Below are 10472 nucleotides of genomic sequence, written 5' to 3'. Positions count from 1 at the left end.
CCTGATCCTTTCCCCAAGCCACCTGTAATCACCAATCTGCGGGGTCAGGTCCATCTAGGACATCACAATCACATTGCAGGACAGGGGGATCTTCTACCCTTTTTCATAGCGCACACCGACATTCCAGACGCGAAATCCTCCTAAGGTAGAACCACTAAAAAATAACACATCCAGGAGGGTTTCTCGCATATCGCAATTGCAGGCTTGAGAGATATCGACATGGGAATGAACTTTACTTCACACGATCACCAATCTGCAAGGTGATGTCATCACTGCCACATGTCACCCTATGAGTGGTGACATGTGTCACCCGAAAATGGCCCCATGGGACCCCTGAAAATGCCAAAACTAAGTGACACATGTCCCCTACCATGTCAACATCTGTACTGCCACGTCAGTGATGACATCAGTTTCCATGTCAATTGTGAGGACCAATCATATGTTTCCACATGGCACCCTGGAGGAGAGAGAAAAATCCCTGCCCAACCTTGTTTTTGCATGGGTTTCCTTTGTAAATGAATTTTGGCCTTTCCCAGAATTTTTACATTGTATCGCAGAATTGGCCCCCGCGCAGTATTTAGAGTGAAAACCTCATTGATCCGTCGATATTGAGGGACTGTGGGATGTGGGATTTATCGTATCACTATACCGCCATGTGTAGAGAGAGAAGGGGGCGACCCAGCCTTGGTTCTTCCATGCTTTTCTTTGTTAAATTTTTTCGACCCTCCTCAATGATTTCACACTATATTACAAGATCTCCCCCCCACAAGGTTTTGGAGTTTGCTATGATTGCAAGACTACGGGGTCACCGAGATGTGGGATGCGGGGCCCTGCAGGACTATAGGATTGTGGGACCTGTGGGATTGCATGACTTGTGGGACTTGCAAGATTGCGGTACCTATAGGATGCAAGGACACGTGAGACTGCGGGACTTGCGGGATTGTCAACATGCGGGATATGGGACATGCGGGATTGCGAGACTTGTGGGACTTGTAGGATTGCGATACCTGTGGGATGCGGGGACATGTGGGACTGCGGGACTTACGGGATTGTCAACATGCGAGATGTGGGACCTGTGGGATGCGGGGCACCAACATGTGGGATGCAGGACCCTCTAATGTGATCTGCCTTTGTCCCTTTAATGTTTTTTCTTGGTTTTGTGGGCTTTCCAAAGGCAATCTTCAACATGCTCTAACTTATGATCTAGGAGTCCTTTTTCGGACTTCTATATACCATTGGAAATCTGTTTTTGAGAACTACACAATGGGGAGGGTCTGAGTTGGGTCTGATATCTTATGTGGCTTGAAAAATATGCATCAAATTTCACTGCTTTTGTGTATTGGAGGAAATTGAAGTCTGATAAAGTATTGAGTGACAACATTGGTTCCTATTAGGGACAGTGCCTTACTGGCAAGGTGCCGAGAACCTAGAGACTAGTATCCTTCACCATTGGGCATGGAGTCTGTAGTAAATGAATCTTTGTAATCAGAAAAATCTCCATGGGACTGTCCTCCTCAATCTAAAATGCAGAAATAAAAATTCTAATAATTGAAAGCCAGAATGATCAAATAGAGATATGGACAGCGGAATCACCAGGATGTTTACCATAAATTTGACAGTAAAGTCACCAAGGTGAGAGATCTTCAACCCACACTTCCCTTTCTCACCTAACAAAGGAAATGTAGAATTTTTTGGTGCCCAGGGAAAAATATTCTAATCCGTTCCTCGAGAATGGTGCCAGAAAGATGTTGTAGCTAAATCTAGTACCCTGTGGCACAAGTGCTGCAAGGGAGATAGAAAGCCTCCTAGGGACAATCTCTGGGTTGATTGTAGACCAAAGCCTAGGACATATTAAAGAGAAGAGTGCTTAAGAGATAATCTGTGAGGGGTTTTCAACGCTCCAGTTGTCATGTAAAAAGGTAATAGGATGGGCTTGGTTCTATTAGCATAGTTCTAGGCTAAGTCATGAGTAGGTTTTAAAAATTTTATTTTTAGGATTAATTTTTGTAAATTAAAAAAAAAATAAAATGCTACCGGAATTTCCGGTAGCGCCCGATTTTCTCGTTTAGTCAGTCTCCCCTATTTTTCTGACAATTTTTCTGTTATCATTTTATTTCCTATTTTCTTTAAAAAAAATCCGATACTACTAGAATTTTCGATAGAATTTCCCGTCTTTTAAAATAAAGATGAAAGTGCAACTGATTTCGATTGTCCACGTGTCATAACAGCGGAATATCTAATCCAAATCATGATATTTCATGATTGGATGGGTCACAAACTCCAAGTCAGGTTAAGTGGTAGTTATTAATCATTTTGGTTGATCATGTTTGCTAGGTGTCAGCCACAGCCATAGCTAACCATTTTCTACCCTACCCATATTAAATAACTCAGGTTTCCCAAAATCTTAAGCATGTCTGCAACATCAGTCTCAACCAACTATTTAAATGTCGACGGTCATTCTTTCTGTTCCGCGTAATGCACTACTGAAATTTCCGGTCAGTCCGAATTAATGCAAGAAAATTGCCATATTTGCAAGATTCTCATATAGCCACCTGTAGCAGATCAATTGGACTCTCCAAGGCAACTCGACTTCATCATTACAACTACATGTTGTCTATCATGACATGAAATCTTGTGTAATCATGAAGGATTATATGCATGGGAGATTGAACCATAGCTTCATCTAAAATATTCGAAGGTGAAGGAAATGTCACCATTTCAAATTTCTGAAGAGCAGCTAAGGAGGCGTTGATAAAGGATTTTAAGAAAAAATCCTAGATTTCTAGGCAGCCTAACTCAAGATAATTGTAATAGCTATTGGGTAAGCTTTCACACTTTGACACCTATTCTTCATAATCAAAAAGAAGATATTCTATAGCACCAAAGTCTAGGAAAGGTGGAAAGCTCAAGAGAATTGAACCCCAAGGAGCTGAGTTAATCGATGCTAATCTGAAGGTCAGAAGGATGTTCATTCAAGCAGGATGGTATCCACTTTGCACGACGTTAGGAGGCTCACGTCAAGGAGTATCCCATGAATTTTCTCAGTCTTTCAATAGACAAGAAGCTAACATTTTTGGTTCTCAGTTGTAGGTTTCAGAACAGTCTATTGCAGAGTATTTTAACCTTCCCCAGGAAGGAGAAAATTGGTTCAAAGGACAACTTATCATAGGAGGAGATCTCAATGCTTTTATCAGAGATGAATACAGAGATCCCAACTGGGCCAAAGGAATTCCCAGCAATTATCTGAAGAAAGAATGGGAAGAAACAATCAAGCTAGTTAAGATTTTCCTCATTTGTGAGAGAAGATATACAATAGTTTTAATTTACCATATGAGATTTATGTTTCATTTTGTAGATATGAGGGCTCTTAATATGCGTTATTTTATATTCAAGAGCCTAACCAAAATGGCAGCTAGGATTCAAACACATCAAGAAGCATCAGAGTACAACTTGTATCATCAAGCAATTATCAAGGTTCTAGTTGAAGAATAATTGAAAAAGAGGAACCAGACTTGGGACCATTTCTTGTTTTACAGACCAGGCCAACCTGCACCAAAACCCCAAGAAACTGTTAAGCCGCCTTCAACACGGGTTCATACAAAGATGACAACAACTGCATCAGCCAAGGGAAGCTCCAAAAGAAAGACAAGAAGGGAAGGTGTGAGTAGAGGTGCCGAAAGCAACAAAAAGAAGTCTTCATCTACTAAAAATGAGAAGAAAAAGGATTAAGGAGAAAGCTCTTTTGCCCATAAAGTTGAAAGCTCAAAAATGGTTCTTCTTGTTAGACCTTTTCATAAGGTTTACAAAAGAACTAGGAGAAGAAAACTTGTAGTTGAAGAGAAATCTAAAGCACAGGGGTTTCCTGAAATTCCGGAAACACATGAACATTAACAAGAAGACAGCCTCTTGATTGTGATGAGGAAATATTGAAGGAAGCAAGGTATAAAAGAACTAGTAAAAGCAAGAAGGAAGAGCTAAAACTAGTTGTTGGAACTAGGAGGAGGCATACTAGGGAAAAGAACAAATACAGATTGAAATCAAAGGCCTTAAATAACCGTAGTTTGCTAACTGACGTAATAGTTATAGAATAACAACCTACAGAGCTGCAGACTGAGGATCCCTCAATTGCATAAATTAGAACATCCTTGAAGAAACAAAGAGGCAAAGCTCCCATGGACTAGCCATCAGAGTGTTCCAAAAGGAAAAATATCCAAAAAGAAGCAGAAAAGAGAGAGACCATCACCAAAGAAGACACAACAAAAATCAAAAGGTATAAATCTGCTAGAATTAAAAATAACCTGGATAAGCTTGTAGAGGCTACAACTCACATAGGATGAAATGGTATTTTGAAGCATTTTTGTTGGAATTTTGAAGAGGAAATATTATCCTACCAAAATTTTCGAAGTGTTTCCAGTTTTTTCGCCATTTCAGGTATTACTAGAATTTTCGGTAGCACCTGTCACAACAAAAATATATAGCTATCAGCAGAAAACCTCCGAGCCATTTTTGGAAGACAACAACTCATAACGATATGGATATAAGATAGTTATGAGGTTGTTGAAGGTTATGTTTAATGAAGACATATGTGTAATGTCCCCTAATAATAATAAAAATAATAAATAATATAATATAATATTAAAATATAAGGAAATAAATGATAAACAATAAAGAAAAGAAAATAATAGTAAATAAATAATAAATAATGAAGAAAAGATAATAATAATATATAAATAAAATAGTAAATAACAATACTAGAGTTCTAAATAAATGTAAATATAAATACACTATAAAAATAATAAAAATAAGTAAATTTATCAAAAAGAAAAAAGGAATAAAATAAGAAAGAATTATATTAAGAGAATTACTAAATTAAGTTAAACTTAAAATAAAGAAATAAAAGTTGCATATTAACACATGAAGTGTGTGCACGTGGTTCCCTTTCCAATGTTTGCTCTATTTAATAGACGGTGAGGAAGATGAGAGATCATTCCATCATCTATTTTCTTGGGAGAAAAGTGTTGTGAGGCAAAGGATTCCCTGGCAGTAGTACGTTGATTGAGGGCTTGGGGGTGGCCAGTTGTAGCACTATTCTATGCAACTGAGCCTATAGTTGCGTGCAAAGTCGTCCCAAAAACTTTGTTGTGGTTAGCAGGATCTAAATAACGTTCAACTCCGAAGTCACAAATAAGGAGTATCATCGCCATAGGTAAGTTGTCTCTGCTCATATTTCCGAAATTTGACGTTAAACAGTTGATGAATTTCGGGTTTATTATAAATCGCATGATTAATCTAATTAGTTGCATGTTTTAATTTCAGGGTTGTTACATATGGTATCAGAGTTGTCAATCCATATCTAAGTAGTGTTGAAGGAGAAATAAAGCTATCAGTGGCACCTGGATCAATTAACACAGATAGAGGGATGTTATTGATCATACCTGCGGACTCCACCACTGTGGCATGGTGCTCAACCTAGTGACGGTTTATGGCTGCATGAATTCGGAGTGGGTTCTGTTGTCTTCCTCCTTTTGCTTTGTGTCCCTACTTTTTAATCCCAGTTTGATACCATGGGCAATGCCTTCTATAATGTGGACCTCCACATTGCCAAAATTCTACTTGATCTCGATTCTCACTTTGTAGCTGTCCTTTGCCACCAAATCCTCTACCCCCACCATTAGTTCTTCTCAAGTAGGGCTGACCCTTGCGTCCTCCTAGAGGCAACCTAGAAGTTGTGTTATCGGGAAATCTAGTGTCTATGCAAAGCTGCTAGTCCCACTAAGGCTGGTAGCTACCTTAGAAACAAACAAGCTAAAACCACTTTCGTTTTCCTTTATGAGGAATAGATAAGAGGGGAATAAAGGAGACCAACCTCTGTCTTGCGCTTGGTTCCTTGCTTGATTCCTCTCCCTTCTGATAGATCTTTGTCACTCGCTTCCTCGTCTACCCAGCTTCAAAGAGCACCTGTAGAATCAAAGCAACATAACACTATCCAAGAACATAGATCTATTATCATAAACAATATAGGACCAGATATATATTGACCACACAAATGCATATATCATCAATCATACAAGAATGTGGAGGAAACCTTGAGTAGCTTTATTAATAATCAAGAATAGCAAAGAGGATTACAACCAATTGTTCTGACCCAACATCATCCTCTCAGCAAGAAAGCCCTTCTTCACCTCATGAAAAGCTTAGATCACCCAACACTATGATATTGCACCAAGAAACTAGCAGCACTTCCTTACAAGATACAAAATTCCAGCCCCCCTGGATCTCTGGGATGAGGGATCCATATATAGATGTTTGCAAGGGGGGTGAGTCAGCTTTTGAGATTTGATTAGTGTCCTCTATCTGATAGTTCTTGACTCCACTTGGAGATTGATGATCTCTTACTCATCTCTGGATGAATGCAGAGAGGCAAGTGTCACAGGAGAAGTTTCTGGAATATTCCATGATCCTCCACCTTGCAGATTGACCCTGCCATTTGTCCACTCTCGCCCATCGTAGCCCATAGGAGGGCTTTTCAAGATGCATCGCACCTCCCGTGTGTATTTAGGTGGGATGCAGCGCACTTTGACCATGGAGAAGGTGAGATGGTCCAGTTTTGACCAGTTCTGAGTAGTTTTTCATGGAGGACTTCTGGGAGAAGATGTAATCAGTTGACCTTATTATTTTAGAGGTTGGAACAACACTTTCAGGGACTTAAGAGCCCTTGGTTTATGGACATTTATGATTGGGGCTGCAGTGCCCAAAAATGTCTATAACAGTTGCCCCCTAAATCATGAGGTCGTTAATCTGTTGATGTTGGGTGAAATGCTTTATCATGAGGATCTGAAGTTTTTTCGAGCTGGAAGGCGACCTGTAATAAGATACAATACAATACATTATCTTCATAATATTTTCATGATCTAGCTGAGGTGGGCATTCCCATGCTCAGCTTTATCAATTCATTCTCATGTACATAAGACAAACAATCGTCTGAGTGTAGACTGATGATTCTGGTAGAGCCATCATCCCTTAGGTTGGATGATTATTTGTGCAGTAATGATGTACATTTGATGTCTTTATTTTCCTGAATATATATTGCAACCTAGATGGATGAAACTAGATCCGGGGTCTTCAATCTCGTTCAATCTTCACTCAAAGTACAAGTCAATCCATGTGAGAGATGTTCTAGAGTCGAACATGGAAAGACATCGCCTGATTACCGGCCAATGATGTGAGTTGTTAACAGGCGCGAGAGGAATCACCGATAATGATGATGACCCTCAAGGTACTACAGTACAATTCACGTGGTGTGAATAAGGGACTTGGCATCGAACATCACACAAAATCTTTTGGTCGAAGGCCATTGATGTAAACCTGTCACCGGAAGTGGGAAACTTGCCATTGAGGCATGCAAGTTTCAAAGTACTGAAAGGGTTGTTCCTAGATCAACTTCTTGGATAATGAGTTGATGTCGACAAGAAGCGATCCGTCATAGGAGGGCCTTAGCGAATCCCACATCAATGACACAGAACGGAGCAAATGATTTTAATGGAGGTGAAAATGATCTGGTGATATAAGGTTTAGGGTGGCGGTCATGAAAGAATGGAGCATAAATGTATTGCAGTGGGTGAGACACAGGTGAATTCTCTGAGCGACTTCTCTTGAACATATCGGCGACACTGACATGATGGATTGGTAGCGTTAACCCCAAATATGGATGGTGTGATGGACCCATGGTGATATGACCAGTGAACGGAACAACCCAACCCGACTCGGATGCGGAGTGAAAGTGTCATGTTCAAGAGCGACTTGCTACCAATAAAGTTTCTTCAAGTTTTCTTCCCAATTTTCCCCAGTCATTGTTGACCAATACCTATTTATTTTTATCAAGCTTGAGGAGGATAACATATGCTTGTTCTATAATTTTCCCTTCGGGCAAACCCATCTCTATGTTTTAACGAGCCTAGCGATAGTGAAACTCGTTCTTGTCTGTATGGACAAGTTTGTCGCTATTCGGTTTTAACGAGTTTAACGACAAGGATAACTCAGTCCTTTTCAATTTTAGAGAGTCTGAAAAAGGGATGTAAAGAAAACTCCAATAATCCTTTTTCGTCATATAATCCCTTAAGTCCAAAAAATTATAAAACAGTACAAAAGGGATGAATTTTTGGTGCTTTTAATGAGCCGAACAAGACAAGCACTCGATCTTTTTGTGTAATGATCCCTCAAGTCCAAAAAGATTAAAATCTAAAGGAGGGATAGCACTTCCGGTCCCTTTAACGAGCTGGAGAGGCCAATTGCTCGGCAATCTTTTCATATTTTACGAGTCATTTGAAAAGAGCTTAAAGGAGACTCGTTTTTTGAGGAACGAGTGATAAATTTGGGTAGTAGCTAATTTTAGGTAAGGTTTGGAATTTTCCAATCACGGCAGTGTCACAAGGATGGCTAACAGGATCACTCTTCGCAGCTGTTCCTCAAAAAGGGTAAACAATCAAATGGGGGTGAATGATCGGCCAATACAGAGTGGAGGTGATGATGAGAACATGACCAAGGCTTCAAAGGCTGATCATAATACATTCACGATGGTTATTTACCAGAAAATGGTTCATTTTTTAATGAGCTTAAACTCTGGGGGAACATTTTCTCATTGCTTATGTTTATTTTTTAACGAGCTTGAATTCCACGTTAAAAATGCTCGATCCAGTCGTATAATAAGGATGTCTCATATAATTGGCATTTTTTCAACGCTTTGCCCCGCATCCTTTCTTTATGCAAGTTAGGAAATGACCAATCCTACGAGTTTAAAGGGTTAGAGGACCTACAAATTTAAAAAAATAAACCACCACTCTTCGCTTGCATGCCAAAAGGTTTGCATGCCCCCAGGCATAGTGAAGTAGAGTTTCCAGGTTACCCCTCAATTTGCAGACAAAACATTTGTTTTATTGGGAAAGGCCTACCTTTTCCAGGTTACCCCTCAATTTGCAGACAAAACATTTGTTCTATCGGGAAAGGCCTACCTTAACAGAGGTATCTTATTATGGTCTAAACCCATTTTCCTAAATGGACGGGTGTGTCAACCAGTCATATATCCTTTGCGGAAACCTACCCTATACCCAAGGTTTTCCTGTCGAAACAGGCCAGGGTGCATGCCCCCTGGGTTTTAGTCATATCCCCCGAATCACTCGCGCTCATCAGGTGGACGGACTGGGGATTGATGAGACATTCCTTGCGTGAAAAGACCATTTAGGGATGGTATATGACTATTTGCTATGTGTGAATCGGGGAATGAAAGTTGATCTATGAGCTTGACCACTCTTCCTTCATGTGGAAAACACATTACTCTAAAGAGTGAGGAGACAATGGCTCCCATGCAATAAATATAGTCATGTCCAAGGAGTAGATTATAATCCAGGGGTCCTTGGACTACCACTACGTTCATGTGAATGGTTTTCCTTCTCAATGTTATCAGCACATTGGGAAGGATCCCTAACGGTCGACTGGTTCCTCTGTCAAAGCCTGTTAGATTTCTCATCTCAGGCAAAAACGATGGTGAACCAAGCGCTTTCCAAGAAGTTGATGAAAGGATACTCACAGAAGCCCCTTCATCTATGATGGTACCGGCCATGACCATTCTATATATTTGAGCAATGATTCGAAATGGTACACTAGCCGGTAAACGGGGTCTACCTAGTAGATTCCAATCAAAGGAAACAACCAGGTTGCTTGGAGGTGGGAACGAATAGACGTGTTATCACTCAGGTTATAGTAAAGGGATACGGCTGAGGTAACCACAAACCAACTTTGGATTTCAGGTTCTAGCCCACTTGCAATCAGAGAGGGCTCTCTCTTTCTGATTCAGATTTGTTGAAATTGATTTTAGGCTAGGTATTGGGCTTGAGGGTTTTTGTTTTGATTTTGGTGGGAAAATTGATGTCTTTGGGTAGAGAGGAAAAGCATAGTCTGATAAGTTTCAAACCATTGGGCATGGAGTCGAGGAGGAAGACCGGTGGTTCATTTTATTGATCACATGAGAGATATATGGAGCAAGGTAGCTGCACATGAAACAACGTTTCAGGTTTAAAGGATGGAATGAATGCTAAGGAATGAGAGGCAATCAAGAATCTTTCATTCAGCTTAACAGAAGGAGATAACAGAGCTCTACCCAGGGGCAGTAAAGAATCCCTAGATAATTAGCGAACACATGTGAATTAGGGTAAATATGAGCCAGAAGGAATTCATATTTATTACCAATTCATTCAGATGAAAACATACAGAAACAACAGAAATTGAGCATAGAGTGCTGTAAACAAATTCTAAGCTAATCTTTCTTCCTGCTATTTAGATAGTGGCTAACAATAAAACAGAGGTAAGATGCACTTATTGTTCCAGGCTACAGCACAGGAATTCCACATTCAGTCTGCAGAAATCAACACATTAGACAATCATACTCCAAACTCTTCAGCAGTCTTTGATTATAGAAA

This window comes from Pinus tabuliformis, chromosome 1_2 (genome assembly GCF_031772625.1).
Source record: "Pinus tabuliformis cultivar Carrire ecotype Pingquan chromosome 1_2, CPIR1, whole genome shotgun sequence".
Lineage (NCBI taxonomy): Eukaryota > Viridiplantae > Streptophyta > Pinopsida > Pinales > Pinaceae > Pinus > Pinus tabuliformis.
This window is presented reverse-complemented; position numbering follows the sequence as displayed.